The 17,077-nt window shown below is 48.7% G+C and overlaps 1 long non-coding RNA gene across 1 annotated transcript; it reads left to right on the top strand.

Annotated features, from left to right (window-relative positions):
- The first annotated feature begins 3,977 nt into the window (after positions 1–3,977).
- On the top strand, positions 3,978–7,844 carry LOC142925086 (uncharacterized). Its single transcript, XR_012942187.1, has 2 exons — positions 3,978–4,833; positions 7,720–7,844. It is a non-coding gene; the product is annotated as an uncharacterized LOC142925086 (long non-coding RNA).
- Positions 7,845–17,077: the final 9,233 nt, after the last annotated feature.

Genomic DNA, 17,077 nt, shown 5'->3' with positions numbered 1-17,077 from the left:
TCCGTGCGGGCGGGCGGGCGAGAAATGTTTTTTTTTATTTTTACGGTGTTCTGTTCTCGACGGCAGCAGCGTGGTTCGGGAGGTAAATGTCGACGAGAGAGTGAGTGGGCTTCGGGAGAGTTCGTGGAGTTTTGTAAATCGCTCCTTTTGAATGATCGCGGACGACATCGGTGGTTTACTATAGGGACCATAGACTTACATTGCCCATTCACTAACATTGCCCATAGACTTACATTGCTCATTCACTAACATTGCCCATAGACTTACATTGCCCATTCACTAACATTGCCCATAGACTTACATTGCCCATTCACTAACATTGCCCATAGACTTACATTGCCCATTCACTAACATTGCCCATAGACTTACATTGCCCATTCACTAACATTGCCCATAGACTTACATTGCCCATAGACTAACATTGGCCGTTCACTAACATTGCCCATAGACTTACATTGCCCATTCACTAACATTGCCCATAGACTAACATTGCCCATTCACTAACATTGCCCATAGACTTACATTGCCCATGCACTAACATTGCCCATAGACTTACATTGCCCATAGACTAACATTGGCCGTTCACTAACATTGCCCATAGACTTACATTGCCCATTCACTAACATTGCCCATAGACTAACATTGCCCATAGACTTACATTCCCCATTCACTAACACTGCCCATTCACTAACATTGCCCATAGACTTACATTGCCCATTCACTAGCATTGCCCATAGACTAACATTGCCCATAGACTAACATTGTCCATAGACTTACATTTCCCATTCACTAACATTGCCCATAGACTAACATTGCCCATAGACTAACATTGCCCATAGACTAACATTGCCCATTCACTAACATTGCCCATAGACTTACATTGCCCATAGACTAACATTGCCCATAGACTAACATTGCCCGTTCACTAACATTGCCCATAGACTTACATTGACCATTCACTAACATTGCCCATAGACTAACATTGCCCATAGACTTACATTGCCCATTCACTAACACTGCCCATTCACTAACATTGCCCATTCACTAACACTGCCCATTCACTAACATTGCCCATAGACTTACATTGCCCATTCACTAACATTGACCATAGACTAACATTGCCCATAGATTAACATTGTCCATAGACTTACATTTTCCATTCACTAACATTGCCCATAGACTAACATTGCCCATAGACTTACATTACCCATAGACTAACATTGCCCATAGACTTACATTGCCAATTGTCTCACATTGCCCATAGACTAACATTGCCCATAGACTAACGTTGCCCATTCACTAACATTGCCCATAGACTAACACTGCCCATTCACTAACATTGCCCATAGACTTACATTGCCCATTCACTAACATTGCCCATAGACTTACATTACCCATAGACTAACATTGCCCATAGACTAACACTGCCCATTCACTAACATTGCCCATAGACTTACATTGCCCATAGACTAACATTGCCCATTCACTAACATTGCCCATAGACTAACACTGCCCATTCACTAACATTGCCCATAGACTATCATTGCCCATAGACTAACATTGCCCATTCACTAACATTGCCCATACACTAACATTGCCCACACACTAACATTGCCCATAGACTAACATTGCCCATAGACTTACATTGACCATTCACTAACATTGCCCATAGACTTACATTGCCCATTCACTAACATTGCCCATAGACTTACATTGCCCATTCACTAACATTGCCCATAGACTTACATTGCCCATAGACTTACATTGCCCATAGACTAACATTGCCCATAGGCTAACATTGCCCATAGACTAACATTGCCCATAGACTTACATTGCCCATAGACTTATATTGCCCATTCACTAACATTGCCCATAGACTACATTGCCCATAGACTAACATTGCCCATAGACTTACATTGCCCATTCACTAACATTGCCCATAGACTTACATTGCCCATAGACTAACATTGCCCATACACTAACATTGCCCATAGACTAACACTGCCCATTCATTAACATTGCCCATTCACTAACATTGCCCATAGACTAACATTGCCCATAGATTAACATTGCCCATACACTAACATTGCCCATAGACTAACACTGCCCATTCATTAACATTGCCCATTCACTAACATTGCCCATAGACTAACATTGCCCATAGACTAACATTGTCCATAGACTTACATTTCCCATTCACTAACATTGCCCATAGACTAACATTTCCCATTCACTAACATTGCCCATAGACCAAATCTTCCAGCGGGTCTGGGGGTCCCCCCCACCCCTAGAAAAATAAATAAATCTTAATTTGAAAACGAATTTCCTACAATTTCCTGCCTAAAATATATAAAAAAATCACTAACACATAGGATGGACTTTTTATTAATGTTTTACAATAATGTCTAATAGTGTATTGTATTACATTGCTCTGTTTTTTCTTTTTTACATTTTCTTGTTTAACCACAATCATATAAACATATATCTATTTTACAGCAATATATTGGGGGGGACATTTTGAGCATAGAATATTGGGGGGGATGTGTCCCACTCAATATATATTATAATGACGGCCTTGCCATAGACTAACATTAAGCATAGACTTGCATTGCCCATTCACTAACATTGCCCACGGACTATTCTATAATTGTGTATGGCAGCAATATGTTCAGAAAGTCGATGGCAATGTCGAGGGTCTGCTGCTGGCCACAGCGAGAGGGCTTCAGTGGGGAGAGTTTGAGTCGTTTTGCTGTTCCTCCGCCTTTGAAAGGGCCCAGACCACAGTGGGCTTACTCAAGGGTCAGTAGTTTGCGTTCCATAGCCACAATCGCCCAATTGTTTAACACATTTCTATACACTGTCCTAACAATGTGTCCTGAAAAGAAAACAAACATGTAATTGGCGACGTTTCGGTCAATGGGCCTTCTTCACACTCACATACCTCTCAATCCCTCATGACAGACCAATTCAGACCCTATTGGTCACCCCGTGCCCTTATAAATCTCAGCGTTCATCCTACAAAGTCCCATCACAAGGGAGAAACACAAACAAATAGACGTGATTTGTTGTTGTTGCCCGTATAGAAACGGCTGTACGCCGTATTGACCTGAAATCTCAATTTCCCTGTACAAGAATACGGGAAACCGTATGGGCTGACAGGTTTGCACTCACGTGCTATGAAGAAGGACCATTCCCCTAAACGTCGCCTATTATATTTAAAATTCTCAGGCCAGAGTGTTATCGACAGATGTATTGAGTTTGTCTTCTGTGTACATTAGTAGGGTTACACTCATCGTGGTTTTGTTGCATGACAGCGAACCGCGTGGGAAAAACCCGTAAATCTCCGAAAATACCGGCTTGCGGTACACGTAGTAATAATGCCAGCCAGTAAACACGACGTTTTAACGAAGGTAAGAAGCCACTGTGATAGTCAGCACACAGGGCCGGTGATATCCGAGGAGTATATATTCTTCTCCCGGAATGCGCGCAACATCGTCAGATCTCGGAAGCTCAGCTGGTCTGAGCCTGGTATGAGCCTGGTTCGTGCTTGGACGGCTAACCACCACGATGCACAGACAATTGGACATAGACTGGGGATACTTGGTGGACGTCATAATTAACTGTCGGATTGTACTCCTATTCTCCCACGTCTATGCTCTCCCCACCTTCACAAACCCGTACTTTACTCTTTGGTTCTATTCGGTAAAGTCACGTAGGTAAAAAATAAAATAACAAAAATCACGACGTTTTGGCCACAACACAAGTGGCCTTCATCAGGTGAAGAGACCGTGCTGTCATGAAGACAGCGTTGGAGTGAAAACAGCCAAGCCCAGGTCGCGTCCTTTAAGCTGTGTGGGAGGAAGCAAAACGCTTTGACAAAGGAATTAGCATAAAAATGAGCATGATGTACGTAGGAGGTGCATGGGCCGTGATGGACCAGGAGCGGGTGGGGACCATGACGGACCAGCAGCGGGGGGGGGGGGGGGAGTGGAGTGAGTGAGTGGAGAGAAATAAGCAGCTGTGAAAGTTTGGGATACCACTACTTGAAACCCGTACTTACCAGAGTGATCAATTATGGCCAAATAACCCCCACGAGTGGTACGGCTTGGTGAGGCCCTCATCCAGCAGTGGATTGACAATTATCAGGACTGTACGTGCACTGTTTATCGTCGCGATGTTTACACTCATTTTAAGGCTGCATGGGCTAGAACAAGGCCAGGATTGACTGATTCGCATAATCACCACCGGTGTTGTCCGTTGCCGGGAGAATCGAACGCGGGTCTCTGCAGGGTTCATAGCGCGCTGCGCTAACCACTACGCCACCGCTCCGCATTCACGCACTCGCGCACACCTTGGGGGGAGCGCCGTGAGTCCCGACGTCACCCGCAATGCCGACACAACCACAGCTGTCAATCACACGCCAGTCAGTTAAAAATAGATGTCAGCTTTTGTGTGTGTTGTAATCTCCAAACGTTACGTACATTAAGTGATGTAAACAACACACATTGTATACTATTTTGTTACGTGATGCGATATACACATTTCATCAGTGCCTTTTCCTAAGGATTCACTGCTCCCATCATATAAATGTGGAATTTCCTCCAATGGCTCAGGACAGTCGATGTTTTATGACTGCATACTGTACTGTACATGTTAAACAGAGTGCGTGGATATCCCATCCAGATCCGGAAAAGACGCTGGCAAACAGAGTGGAACAACGCAGACGTCAAGACATCTCATTCCCGACCCAAACATCGCATCTCCTGGATTTGACATTTCTCCTCGAAGACCCGGGAGGAGCCATCAACCGCATCGGAACATCAAAATGCCACAGTATGGCGATTGTAGCCATGCAACCCAAACTATGGCTCATATAGGAGACACGGAGCTAAAAATAGACTCATATAGATACATAGAAACCCATCGAGACATACATGTATAGAGATGCATCGAAACCCATAGATATATATATAAATATACATTAAAGACAAGTCACAGTGCAATTCGGAATAGAATCAATTTTTTTTATATTGGAGGAATCCGATGAGCTATAAAGCTCTTTTTCACATTTGTCTGGTAGTTTCACAGATGTCCAGTAGATATCCATTTGCGACTATGCAACACAAACAATGGTCCATAGCGCTCTCTCTCTCCCCTACAGCCCTCTTGTCCTGGCCAGCCGCATACCTCGAAATTGGCATCGAGCTCCTGAACATTGCTGCTGGCAAACGCAAGAAGAGAATAGTGGACTTGGCGTGGCGCTATGGGCTCTGGTGCTACCAAACAAACGGGACCCCACTCTCTCCACTCATTTCCCACCCCCGCTCCTTCTTTGTAGCCCGGCGCTTGGACCCAGTCCGGTCTGCGCGTGGCCCCTGTCGCAGTTGCACCACCTGCACATTCGATAGCCGCGCCTTGCTGACGGAAGTGACTTTCCAGTAAACACGCCAACGTTGTGCCAACATCGGGCCAACCTTGGCGTGTGGTTGGATCTGTTGGACCAATGCTGGCCCAACGTTGGTTCAATGTTACATGTTTACTAGGTTGCACAGTATAAAACAGAGAGAGAGAGAGCTTGGGGGGGCCTTCATCCAACAGTGTGATTGTTCATGGATGTTGCTGAAACATATTCATAAACACAATTTTGTCATTTCCACGAATCCGATATTTTGCATGGTGTGTTGTTATTGGGCTGCATGTTTTGTGGTGGGACGCCAATTGAGTGGCCACGTGAATTAGCTCTCCCTATAAGGGTATAACCCAGTGTCCTGCACTCATTTTCAGAGAGGGGGGACACTTACACCGATAAGACATCAGTTTGAGGGCCGCCACACATTTGAAACCATTGGGTTTGTATGACTACATTAACCATCCTCCCCCTGAGGTATCCGCACCTGATTGGCTCACAAGTGATGATATCACATTCATCTCTCTTATTTAAGACCGAAACAGGAGGATTACTCCACAATTCTGGATGTTGCCTGATGAGGCTGGTTGTAATTACTGGCGAAACGCCGTACTTGCATCGTAAATGTTATGGCTTCCCTCTCCAATACACCGGTGTGCTGAACTAGTAACTAATTGACATGTTTTGTTTTTGTCGGGTGGTGGCGGGTTCAACGACACATGTTCATGCGACCTAACCCAAAAACACCTTTATGGCTATTGGTCGCGAAAGTCTGCGTGTTAAACGATGGAGGTGTTTGCACATTCGTGTATTGTCAGGGGCCGCACTAAAGGCCACCAGGGGCCACAGGTGGCTCGCGGCCCTTGCAATGTAGAACACTGCGGTATTATAGCCCTTTAGCCCGTGATGGTGGGAGGCATGTTGTGCGAATGGAAACGTGAATGACGCGTGGTTTTGACTTGCATTGTCTCACAAATTCGTGGGCCTCTAGCACCACCCCGTGGTATAAGAGGGGTACATAACCGTAGACATTTGAGAATCAAAAACTCAGCACATTTCTGAATAACACTGGGGCCTTTTTAAAAGGGAAATTATGGAATGGGCGAAAGTTCGGGAAATTGCTATTCATATCATATATATGAATAAGGGCCATTGCCCGAAACGTCGCCTATTACATATGTTTAAGTTCAAGGCCACAGTATGATTGACAAACGCGTTGAGTCTGCATGTTTATAAAAATCGGTTCAGATTTCTTTGGCGTTTCATCCATGTGTAGTGCAGTGACATCAGAGACGATATTTGTAGAGGCACCTTCTTTATTGACCGCTTCCGATCTCGCCTGCACACTCTCTACAGTCGCTAGCCTATACACAACACGAGCCGTCTAACACCGACGGCGCTGCCGGAGACAGCCAACAACAATCTCGCAGTGTAATATCGACGATGGCAACGAGAAAACTACGAGACGATCCAATCCCAGAACTGGCAGCCTCGAGCTCCCACTCTCGGCCCCCTTTTATGCTCCCAGCGTGGCCTGGCTCCGCCCTGACCGCGCCTCCCTTCTCGAACCCACCGGCAGGTTCCAGGGGCTCCCCAAATGGGTCCATCCATGACCCTTTCCCCAGTTCCTCCATTCTGCCAACACACCGGTGTATACTGCCACTCGCGTGTGTACTATTGTAAACCGCAATTGCCGTTTCTGGTCACCAGCCCACGCGACTACACCTACACATGCATTCATTGTACAATTGGAATAACCGTAACACATGTATAATTAATCACGGAACATTTATTTAATTTAAAATTACCAACTTATTTTGTGGTTACGTTATTTCTCTACGGCAATTGTGAACCACCGTTTTGAAAAAACTCCTTTCAGTTTCTTCAACTATATGCATCTCAAGAAAGGACTATTTTAGTCCATCGCCTCGATTGGCTTTCCAGACCAATACAGAAATTTGTTTAAACAAGAAAGCACTGTATTCTTGGTTCTTTCGGTAAAGTCACCTAGATAGACTTTACCGAAAGAACCAAGAATATGAATTCCTGCAGCCACGAAAGTTTTAAGTGAAAAGAAAACTCTGGACCAGTTTCGCCCATCATCAGCAGAATTGTTGCTGTCGGCAAGACCACTCCACACTCAATATTGAACGCAATAAAAAGCAATACCGTTCTGACCTTCATAGGCGCTACGCGCTAACAAGCACTTACTCAAACAGTCTGGTTGGTGAAGGCTATTAACGGGGGATATTTGTCTTTACTTAACATTGCGCAACACCCCCCCCCCCCCCGATCAATGTTGTGTACTGCAGGTGTTGCCTATGGGAATTCGCAACGCTTTCCAGCCTCTTTTGAAGACATGGCATCCTCCGTAAAGACACTACAGTACTTCATCAAACGGTTGATTCCCATGAAAATAAACAAACTCAACAAATTCGTTCAGTTGTTGAGTGAATGTTTTGTTTATTGTGCTCGTGCACCGCTGCCAACGCAGCATCACCACTTTCATTTGTTGAACATCGATTGCCAAAGATTCACACTCACCGCGCAAATACCCCACGTCACGAGCGGCGACGGCCCAATGTGTTCCCAGCTACATCATTCATTCGTAGCCCGCCGCCACTGTCATCATGCCACTACTCTGTCAACTCCACGTGCACACCACTCGTGCAGTACAATAACAACACAATTGGGAATTGTCATCACGAACCATGATCTCTCCACCGCTAAATGAAGGCCATCCCCAAGCCGTTTCCCGTCTTGCGATGCACCCGCGACGGACGTCGTCTTCGGGGGTGATTCCTCAATTTGGTGTGCCGCTAAAATGCTGAATCTCTTTCGTCGTCAGCGGTAGAAGACGAATCCGTGGATGCTTAATCCAAGTCGACACAGTTCATGGATACCTGGTCGATCCGGACGACGACTAACTTCCAGCTCAACGGAGAGAAAACGGAGAAGGCAACCAGAGGCTACGGGTGGAAGCCACGTGTGGGGAAAGTTCAGGGGCGAGGCCAGGAGTTTGGGACCGTCTGCCGGATTCACTGCAGCAAACGCCTCGACGAGAGATTCTAGAATCAGCCTGCCACTCACAACCTAACGTGCCAGACGGACCGATTATGACCCTCCTCGTGTTCCGTCTTCCATCCTTAATCTCGACAACTGGCCACCACCACCATCATCATCATCCCGTCTAGCCTCCCGCCATACCCAAGCGCGCATTGACTTCTATCGACAGCCAAAACATTGCTCCGCCTCTGACCGACGTGTTGCGTTCTCTGTTCGAGGTGGATGTCTGAAACAAAAAAATAAGCAAGAACCGTGGCGTGGTGTTGGCTCGCCGACACCAGAGGGCGACGGCTCACCGTGGCTCATCACTGGGGGCTGCTCGTGCAAAGTTCCGCACGCGCACACCTGCACGCAGTCGTGGCTACGCTGCTGCTGTTGCTGCACGTGGCTTGCTGCTGCTGCCTGTAGTCCAGCACTGTGGAGGCAGCAGCGAGGGTTGGTAGATCACCGCACCGCACGTGGTGCTTGCATCCTGCTTCGCCAGGAGAAGGCGGTAGAGCAAGTTGACTAATCGCCATTTTGACTGCTTGTGTTGTGGTCATTGCAAACATGATCCCTTGTGTGAAGGCGTCAGTTTTGGTGCCAGATAAAAGGGTAAAAACCTATTACTATATCTTGCTACTGGCAAAGGAGGTCTCATAATGTAAATCCTTACCCCGAGCTCTCAATACTCGGATAGTGTGCTGTTTTTTAGTTGTATGCCTTCTGGCGTTATCTGGTCCAACACCAGTGGAGACTAGGCTCTAAGAAAAGCCGTCTCGGGTGTGGACCAATCAATTTCAAGGACAGTGCATATCATTATTAGAGTTGTCTCTTTTTGTTTGCATTTTGACTGCTTGTGTTGTGGTTATTGCAAACATGATCCCTTGTATAAAGGCGTCAGTTTTGGTGCCAAATAAAAGGGTACAAACCTATTACTAATCGCCATCTGTTTCGAACTGTACGGGGATGGAGCGTTCCCGCCCTCGCTAAAGGCGTTGGGTTTCTCCAGGTGCTGCGATGTTTTCTCACGTGTATAATAAACACTGATTCATTGGCTGAGAGCATCTTAACATAACCACTTAATGCAACACGATCTTTCCGACAAAGATTTTGACGACTGGGCGAGGCTCTTCTGGATAGCTGAGCAAATGGAAACAGAACTGGGTGCAATGCCTGCGGTAGCATTTCATAAGGAGGCATTGCTTCCACCGAGGGTGAAACCCTTTGGGGTAGCGTTGGGGGGGGGGGGGGGGATGTGTTGGGGCCCGGCACATAAAAGTGAGATCCCATTAGAGATATAGATACGAAATAAATATGTAGTGAGGTGAGAGAGACATGAAGACAAAGATAGGAACGTGGCTGTGAGAAGAGAGATGCAGGCAAGATAGAGACCAGATATTCATTGGCTGTTCATATTAATCGCCTTATGTATGGGACCTTCAGAGCATGTTTGTTTGCATATTTTGCCACAAGTACGTGTGGTTACTGCAGACTCGATGCCTTGCAATAGGTATCAAGTTGGTGTTTCAGCATCTTTAACACCTTGCTTATTTGCCAGAAAGGGTAAAACCGACTCTTTCGTATATTTCCATTAATCGCCTTGTAGTATTTGTTAGGATTTGAATTTGAGATCAACATTGATGCCCCCTTTATTTATTTTCCTGAGCCACTCGGGGGAACAAAGCTTTTGCTTGGATTGCTTAATCTATTTCCTTATTCCTCGGCATCGCCAATGAATGGGTGCAGTGCCAAACCCTGTGGACCTGACAGCTACCTACACCCTACACTCGGCCGGAATGCATTTGTTGTGGCCAGTGCATTTAATTACTATGAGTGGACACCCCTTGTATTTACACCGCAACTGCCAAATTAAATTGCATGACAGGAGCGCCAGAGTGACATCTTTAAATTAGCTTTTTTATACGCACTGACCAGCATGAAGCCTTATCACCGCAAAACACGAACGTGCATTCCATAAAACTGAGGCATGGCATCTATGATTCCATTCCTCATCAGCGTGCTCAAATTGCTTTGCTAAAACACACTATTTGATCTTAAAGAGATCATTTGTGCTCAAATGGAAAGGCAGCGAATTAACTGCGAAGGACGGTCGAATCGCTTTGAGAACAATATAACCGCCACGAATGTTTATGGGTTTGGGCATGACGCGGGGCTAGAAAGGACGTACGTAGTCAACCATGCTCATTCGGAGGTGCGGCCGATGGTCAAGAGTAATGATTGAGTGGAAGCCAAAGGATGAAACGTGCCAGGGAAGAGGACGAGCCACCGATGCGATGGAGCGATGAGCACGATCCCTAGGTGGATTATTGAATCGTGGAACCGTGAGAGATGGTGACGGCTTGGGCGTACCTTCATCTAGCAGCGGATCGAGCACGACAACGGATAACGACGTAATGCTCGGCTTACAACTACCGTAAATGAATATTTGCTTTTGAAAAATATTCAGATGTTGCTTTCAGCACCTTTTGCGAGAGAAGTCACAACATCAACAACAGCAACAACGCACGCCTGTGAGCCCGACATCACAGTTGGCAGTCTCAGCTCCCAACTGCATCATTGAGAAAATAATTTCCGTCGAAAACGAGGCTGGGGTTTCTCCTCCTCCTCCTCCTCTAACGGACGATCACTTGAGTTGCGGAGCGCACCGCGGGGCCAACGGCGGTGATTACAGTGGCGATGCCATTCCACGCGGCTGGGAGAGAGGACCCCTATTTGTAACGAGTGGGGGGGGGGGGGGGGGTCACACTTATGGGAGCGGCATTAAAGGGGCCGTTTTTTTCCTCTTTTTCATCTCGTTCACCCGAAGGCACCGACAATTGGCGTTGTGGGAACGCCGGAGAGGCGCGTGTGCGTTGATGACGAGTGCGGCTATCGTTGTCATCCGCTCACTTTGAGTCAAGGAGCGAGCTAGTGGCGTGCGGCGCTCTCTGCTCCGTGACTCTCTCTCTCCTCGTCCGAGCTGTCCGAGGGAGGAGGCCAAAGATTTTCCACCGCCTTTGTTGGACACAACAGACGCCGCTCGAGGCATCTGTTCTCACGGCACGTACAGGTGCAGCCGAGAAAAGTCTGCGGGTTTCAACGCAGTGGAACACAAGGTCTGAAGTTAACGGCTCTGCGAACATTTGATTTAGATTTTTTTTTTACTTTTACCACCAGCAGCCATTGCCAATGACTTTATTGATGGTGAGCATCTTTTTCTTTTAACTGTGGATTAGGGTTTTTCTTTCACTGCGCAATAACCCAGTCACGGTTATGTACGTATGTTGAAATTATTTGGCGCGGGTACGCAGCCAGCCGTGAGAATCGGAGGTAGAATAGCGACGGCGTGTGGCGTGCAGCCAGAGGAGGACATTGCTCCCGTGAGAAAATCCCCGCGGAGATATTTGGTGAGAGTCCAGCCGACATCAATCGCTCACGGGACTCAAACTCGTTGAGAAAAGTAACGTGTCCCTTCCAGCGACATGCGCAGGATACGTCGCGAGAGCGCACGGTGCTCTGTGGTCAAGCGCAATGACGGAGCGGCAGCACAGGGATGGAACTTGCCCGCCAGTAAAGTTCCACCTCCCGTCCAGCTGCGTCGGTAGCTGCTGTTGAGTTATCCAATGAGTCGAGCAATCCAGCTTCGTGATGACACTCGCTCGAGGAAGGGATTCAATAAATATTCGGATAGCTCAGCCAGTCGCGTAACTAGCGTGGGGGGCAGGGGCAGTGCTTTGGCCCCCCACTGGTGGCCAAAGCTACGAGTTGGGGCCCCCTTGATATGTGGAAATGACGAAAAACGTATTTAAAAACGCGGTTTAAATTCATTTTTCATGAAAATACGTAACGATGTGATGAGGCAAGAGGAGCAGCGATATATAGCTGAGGTTCGACCTTGCGAGACAAATCAAATATTGGGGTCTAACCTGACCGATCGCCGCACCCCCTGAGCTGATGATGGAGTTACTACACCACTGAGCTCAGCTCCACGTGGGGACCCAGGGATAACTAATCTCTCTCCACCTGTGCTGGCCGGGAGAGGAATCCCCCATCCTTGTGATGGTCTCTTGGTCTCTGCATCTGGTTCCTGTCACTGGGCTGCTTAGTCAGTGGGCCGCTGGTGGTCTCGCTTTAGCTGCCTCCTTAGGCTAGGAGAATGATGGTCATAATGCGAGCGCAGCAGATGTCAGAGCGGGGAGTAACGGAAGTTATGACGTGTGTGTGTGTGCGTTTTCATTGATTTGTTTTAGCAAGGGGCGGGGGTTATACATACGGACCCTCTGACATGCGCTCCATCTACGTTAGATTCTCTAAAGCTAAGCTGGTTGTTTGCCTGCATAAGTGCCCGGCTAAGCGCTTGAATGGGCTACCCACCGCAAGCTGTGGATTGTTATAGGATACGGGGCTAAGGGAGGGCTGCGATTGTTGTACTATATTTCTATACCTCCACGGTAGTGATCCTCGCCTTTCACGGACCCGCACTGACCAGCGTGGTGAAGTATGGTCAAACAACCCCACCAGACCCGCCACATCCACCCCTAATAACCCGCATGGCGTTGGGAGGCCATCATCCGGCAGTCGATCGACAAAAGGGCTGTTACATCTGCACTAACGGAGGGCATCTTATCGTCACAGAGTGTGGTAGATTTTCAGAAAACAGAGGTTTCACAAAAGATCTCTTAAATGACCCACAATCACATTTAATTGCGGTGGTATTTCCGTGGCAATTAAGGGGCTGTCGCATTGCACGCACGCGCACGTGCTATTTGCAAGCGAATGTCTCCATTGCATGGACGATGCAACACGCAGCGACTGACCCAATGACATCGATATCAGACGTAGACGTGTCTACACGTCCGCCGTGAAATGTTCTCCGCGAAAATGTGACAAGAAGCAAGCAGGTAAGTAAATAGAGACGCGTACTCTTCCGACGAATACCAAGCAGAGCTGCGCTCTCCGATGTTTTTGCTCTTTTAAATCAAACTTCACTTTCATTTTCGGAACATCAATATAACAGGAACGTAGTAGTAATAACAATTCAAGTAAACTTCACAAGGAGATTGCAAAGCAACTGGTGTGGGGAGGGGGGTGGGGGATGGTGCCACGGATTTTATTCTCAATGTCTGGGAGGAATTTATTTTATCTGTGGCTGCGCGGTACCCGAAATGGGAAGTAGAGCCCAGAGTTGTGACGCGTGGGGAAAAGAGAAATGACCGCGAGAGGGATGGGATGCTGGGAAGGGAAATCCCCACGACGGACACTGGAGAGGGCACGGCTTCACGACGAGGGCAGCAGCAGGAAGAAGAAGAAGATGAAGAGGAAGAAGAAGAAGAAGCGGTGCCGGTGCCGGAAGGGGAGGAGGACGGGGAGAAGGAGTGACCGAGCCAAGATGCTGGGGATGAGAGGGCGATGATGATGATAATGATAGGGGAGGGAAGAAAAAAAAGAGAGAAGGAGCGAGCGGCGTTTGTTTTCACAGGGGAGCTGCGGGGCGAGAGGGATTCAAGGTGGGGGTGTCCATACAAAAGTCACGTGATTTAGGGGAGGCTTGAGCTGATTTAGATATACAGGATAGAGACATGTTGACGAGAGGGGAGGGATTCAGAGTATGGGTGGACACACAGAAGTCGAGTGATTTACGGGAGGCTTGAGCTGATTTAGGGATAGCGATGTGATCTCTGGGAAACGGGCTTCACTCTGCTGTGAGAATGTGGTCTTGACACGTGGCGAGGAAATTATTAAAGAATGGGATCCATATCTTCTGGAAACCGATTCCTCGCCTCTTAACTTGTACCCAAGCTGTTATAAAGAGGCTCGTGGGTTAAGGAGGGCTTCTCCGATTATTTACATGGTAAATAATGTTGAAAACTCATTTATTTATAAGTGATTTTTGTGTTTAGTTTGTTGTCCTTCCCCCGCACCTCCGATTATCCCGGTTGACTACGTACGGTGCGAAAGAAGTTCAACATATATACATACAATTACCGTACCCATTCTCGGTTCTATTACTCGACTAATTGGACAATACGAACATTTTTCTCACCTCTGTTCTCACGGTGTGTCGCTGGACGGGAGGTGATGGGCGGGGCGTGGTGACATCAAAGGCGTGTCACGCTGAGCATGGCTTGTAGGAGGGAGGTTGGGGGGGGGGTTCCCGCCTTCGTTAGGCAGGGTATGGTTGGGCAGCTGCCATCAAAACGAACAATAAGAATCGTCCACATTAATAGTGCGCCATACAACCGTCGCATGCGCTAATTGACCAATCAACTAGATAGATGAACAATTGGAGCTCTCATCGTAATTCAAACTGCTGTAAGCAAAACCGCGCGCGCTCGCTCGCTTGGGCGGTAGCGCAGTGGCGAACGCGATGGCTCTGGACCGATCCTGAGCCAACAGAGCCCGCCGCGCGATGACCCGCGCGGTGAAGTATAGTCAAACGACTCCCCCGCCACCCCCACCCCTAACCCTTCCCCGACGTAATCAACATGGTGAGGAGGAGACCTTTAAACTCACAGCAGTGAAGGGACAATGTTGTGGCTGTCATGGTTAAATGAAGCCTCTTTGGTTCGCGCAGTGACATGAAATGTTTGTTTCTGAATGGACCGCGAACCCGGGCGCTTCTCGCGGTGAGTAATTTAAAATGAATTTACTCTGCGGCGAGAGCGCGTTGAGGGAGCAGCCCTCACGGGCGGAGCGAAGGGCCTCGTTAGGCGATCACGCAGAGGAGGCGCGGAGACATCACGGGGAATCGCTCCCCTGCACTCTCGCAGACAAAGACGAAGATCCCCCTAACGCCTTGACAGACTGTTGGGGCAAGTGCTGTTAGCGAGTAGTAGCACCACCTTGCGAAGGCCTCGAACGGCTAGCGAGGGGGCGGGAGGCCAGCACCACGCCCGGCCGCTGTTTGCCTCCCGATTGGCCATGTTCACACACCGCACCAGGTGCTCATTTGAGGCTAAGCCGACCTAGGGGGAGGCCCCGCAACCGGTGCAGATAGTCGTCACTGGTGTCGGCCGTGAGCGGGAATCGAACTCGGGCAGCCGGCTTTGCAGCGTCAGCGCGCTAATACAACTACCACTGTGCATTCTCACAGCTACCATAAACGCCCTCGTTCATAGCAACTACAACAAAAATGAAATTGGCTAAAATGAAATTGATTTATTTACGGTTCTCAGCGCGCATATATATGTTTCTGTTTTGATGGCGAGTGCTTGGGGAGTGTCCTTCATCCAGCAGTAAATTGATCATGCCTGATGGTGATGATAATGGAATACGTTATTGAATATTCTCGAACATATTCGGTGTCTTTTGATAACCCATCTCGTTAAAGTGGCCTTCCCTCCTTAGTTTGGCCGGTTGCCCATGCCTCTGTTTTTTGTTTCCTGCTTTTCGTGCATTGCGCATTGGGATCCTAGGATGGAATTGCGCATACATGTTTTAATTATTATGTATTTTATTCCTAAATTGTGTTATCAGTGTCACCGTCCTGAGACGCAGCATCCACGTGGGTCTCTCGCAGGGCAGTGCGACCCTCCGTGTTAATGCAATGATCCGCGGAAGCGGATATCACAGAGCTACCTGCGATCCTCCTCCCATGCCTCGTCTTCGTCCCTCGTATACCTCGTCGTCCTGCTCCTCCGCCTTCTACTCCATTCCACACGCGCACCAACGCACGTGTGCGCTCGGGGTTAAGCCGGGGCCGCTAAGTGCGAACCGTAATAGCAGCCTCGGCCATAACGAACTGTGAAGGATGGAGACACGCACAGTGGCTGCGGCGGGGCGCAGAGGGGAAAAAAAAAAACGAGAGAAAGAGAGAGAGATGGACGTGAGCAAATCGCCTAAAGAGTCGCTCCTGGCTTCCATTACTGGGGAGGCAGCGGTAAGAGCGGGGAGGGGGGGGGGGGCAGTCACCGACCCTTTGTGAGCCCCGATTCAAGAAGGCATTAGCGAGACCCCACGAATCGCAGTTCAATGCAGCTCTCTCTCTCTCTTGGCCCAAAATTGCGCCAATGTCGAGAAAGAGATTGGGCGCTCCGGACCGCCCCCCCTCCCCCACCCCAGGAGCCGAGGCCGGCACCGGGAGGTGCGAGGGCGACTGCTCGCAACGCGGTGTCGAGAAGATCCCACTTCCGACGCGTGCATCTTGCGGCTGTTTAATGCATCGGAGTCGCCCTGACCCACGCCGTCCTCGGCCACTGTGTCGGTCTTGTTGTTGTTGTTGTTGTGGTGGTGTCGTGGTGGTGGCTGCGGTGGTGCTACTGCTGCTGCTACAGCGCTAACATTTGTGTTGAACCCACGCGTCGCCCTATCAACCCGCTCCTCCGTCCCACGGCCACCCGCTGCTCCCCCCACACATCACCACCACGCACACCCTCTCTGTCCACACCGGCTACCACCCAATCATCAGCCCTGTTGCTCCCCCCCCCCCCACTCCACAATCCCTCCCGTTCCCTGTAAACGGAGCCGCGGCACAAATTCTCGTTTTATGCGGCTGCTGAAAATGGGGCTGTCTTGCGAGATAAATGGCTGCTTTTTTTTATTCTGACAGACATCTGAAGAAAGCCGCTCTTTCTCCTCCTCCTCCCCCCCCCCTCCTCGTCTAGCCCCCTCGCCCTCCACCAA

This window comes from Petromyzon marinus, chromosome 18 (assembly GCF_048934315.1).
Source record: "Petromyzon marinus isolate PM22_M1 ecotype Great Lakes invasive population chromosome 18, UKy_Petmar_22M1.pri1.0, whole genome shotgun sequence".
Lineage (NCBI taxonomy): Eukaryota > Metazoa > Chordata > Hyperoartia > Petromyzontiformes > Petromyzontidae > Petromyzon > Petromyzon marinus.
The sequence above is the reverse complement of the archived record's forward strand: the minus strand, read 5'-3'. Positions and strand labels throughout refer to the sequence as shown.